Source organism: Coenobita brevimanus, chromosome 52 (genome assembly GCF_032717465.1).
Source record: "Coenobita brevimanus isolate Jiangsu-jjx chromosome 52, ASM3271746v2, whole genome shotgun sequence".
Classification (NCBI taxonomy): Eukaryota; Metazoa; Arthropoda; class Malacostraca; order Decapoda; family Coenobitidae; genus Coenobita; species Coenobita brevimanus.
The window spans coordinates 20,568,615-20,571,447 of NC_137005.1; the positions used below are offsets into that span (position 1 = coordinate 20,568,615).

Below are 2,833 nucleotides of genomic sequence, written 5' to 3' on the forward strand. Positions count from 1 at the left end.
CTCTACTATAAGGGGAGAAGGGGGGAGTGAGGTAGAACACGCTCGTAATCAAACATGCAGCATACTGTACATTAGAATTATATAAAGGATGATGAAATCATAGGCTATGTAACACCTATCCACAAAGAAAAAGAAATTTACAAAGGAAATTTCTTATTACTCTAAAACAATCTCCCTAAGGTCTAGATAAGCAACCTGCAATAACATTTTCTTTCCCCTTGACATGCTGTATGTCTAATGAATACTCCTGAAGAAGTAGACTCCATCTTGTCAATCTCTGATTTTTATCTTTAAACTTACTAAGAAATTTCAGTGGGTTATAATCGGTATAAATGACTATGGGGTCAAAACCAGAACACAAATAAAATGAAAAATGCTGTAAACCCAAAATCAAGGCCAAAAGCTCTTTCTCAATAGTTGAGTAGTTCTTTTGAGGTGGAGTGAACTTCTTACTGTAATAAGATACAGGGTGTTCAATACCCTGATCATCCTCTTGAAGCAAACAGCCCCAGCTCCTGTATCACTTGCATCAACAGCCATCTTAAAAGGCTTAGCAAAATTTGGAGTAGCAAGCACTGGCTGACTTAATAGGATAGCTTTAAGTTTGATGAAAGAGGATTCACAGTTATCGGTCCAGACAAATTTAACTCCCTTTTTCAGTAGGTCTGTAAGTGGTGATACAAGAATTGAAAAGTTAAGAACAAATCTCCTGTAATAACCTACCATTCCCAAAAATCTTTGTAGCTCTTTCCTACTTTTAGGTCTGGGAAGATCACTTATAACCTGAACCTTAGCTCCTGGTGGTGCAACATGTCCATCACCAATTACGTACCCAAGGTACTGAACTTTAGCTTGACCAAACTCACATTTCATTCATTCATTCATTCATTGCCAGACGCCATGTATCCCAGACGGGGTGGCCAATGGCTTAGAGTTAATTGTTTTACAGGGAGGGGCACTAATCCTCCACCAACCCCACTTGACACGTAGGGATGCCAACAGCATCTGGTGTTCCCAGGCGGTCACCCATCCAAGTACTAACCAGACCCAACGTTGCTTAACTTCGCTGATCGGATGGGAAGCGGTGTACTCAACGTGGTATGGCCACAAGATTAGCCTGAACCAAACGCTCAAGAAATTTACTGACATGGCATAGGTGAACTTTCCAGTTGTCACTGTAGATTAATACATCATCAGTATAAACAACACACCCTGCCAAACCCTCTGTTACAACATTCATGAGCTTCTGAAAAGTGGCTGGTGCATTCTTCATACCATATGGCATTACAGAACATGCAAAAGTCTTTCCTAGTGTTTCAAAACATGAGATCTCCCTAGCACGTTCAGTCATAGGTACTTGCCAGTATCCCTTTAACAAATCAAACTTACTTATGTACCTAGCCTTTCCGATCTTGTCTATGCAATCTTCCACTCAAGGGAGAGGGTAAGTGTCTGTTTTGGTTATCTGATTAACACGTCTGTAGTCGATGCAAAGTCGCTGTGACCCACCTGGCTTAGGGACTAGAGTGACAGGAGAATTCCACTCGCTCTGACAGGGTTCAATCATCTCGTGGTCCAACAGGTAGCCAAGCTCCTTCTGGATGAGAGGAACTTTCACTGGGTTCACACGGTAAGGAGGCAGTTTAATTGGCTTTGCGTCTCCAATATCAACATCATGCATCAACACAGTGGTTCTTCCTGGAGTGGCAAGGAACACTTGCGGGTACTCCTGCAGTAATGCTGAAAACTCCTGCCTTTCCTCGGGAGCTAGATGAGACAGCTTAGTCTGGAGATCATTCATGATATCAGGATTCTTCCCCAAACTATCACTCAGGCTCATGCTGCATGGGAGAACTTCACTTGCAGACTCGGGTGGAACAGCTACAGTGCAGACTGGGTTATTTTCGTCCCGCCTGTGATATAACTTTAGCATGTTGATGTGACAAAGTTTCTTGTTCTTTCTACGGTCTGGTGTGGCGATGACATAGTTGACATCACTGAGTTTCTTCTCCACGAAATAAGGACCACTAAACTTGGCTTGAAGAGGTTGCCCATGCACCGGTAGCAGAATCAAAACCTGATCTCCTGACTGAAAGTGGCGTAACCTGGACTTCTTTTCTTACCAAGGCTTCATCTTCTCCTGAGCAGCTCCTAAATTCTCTCTCGCCAGCTGTAAAGCAGTGGACTGCCGTTCTTTGAACTTCATCACATACTCCAGCAGGTTGACGTCATCTTCCTGCAACAGCCAGCATTCCTTGAGTAGCTTAAGGGGTCCTCTTACTTCATGGCCAAACAGTAGTTCAAAGGGTGAGAAGCCCAGTGATTCATTTGGAGATTCTCTTGCGGCAAATACAACGAATGGAAGACCTTTATCCCAGTCTTTCTGATGTTCCAAACAGTATTTCTTGAGCATCGATTTGAGTGTTTGATGATATCTTTCCAACGATCCTTGGGTCTGGGGATGGTAAGCTGAAGACGTGATCTGGGTGATGCCCAACTCTTTCAGAGACTGCTTGAAAACATTTGACATGAAATTACTTCCCCGGTCTGACTGTACCTCCTTGGGTAGACCAAACTTTGTGAAGAACCCTAGCATTTCCTTAACCACGTTCTTTGCTGAGATATTTCTAAGTGGAATGGCTTCAGGATAACGAGTAGTAATATCAATCAGGGTCAACACATAAGAAAATCCTGAAGAAGTCTTAGGAAGAGGGCCCACAATATCCACCAACACACGGGTGAATGGCGCCTCAAAAGGAGGAATGGGAACTAGAGGTGCAACCTTTTCGGTCTGATTACACTTCCCCACAACTTGACAGGTGTGACAAGACTT

The 2,833-nt window shown here is 43.3% G+C and overlaps 1 non-coding gene across 1 annotated transcript; it reads right to left on the minus strand.

Annotated features, from left to right (window-relative positions):
• Window positions 1-993: 993 nt before the first annotated feature.
• On the minus strand, window positions 994-1,112 carry LOC145400570 (5S ribosomal RNA). The gene has a single exon (XR_013897455.1). It is a non-coding gene; the product is annotated as a 5S ribosomal RNA (ribosomal RNA).
• Between the last annotated feature and the right edge of the window lie 1,721 nt (window positions 1,113-2,833).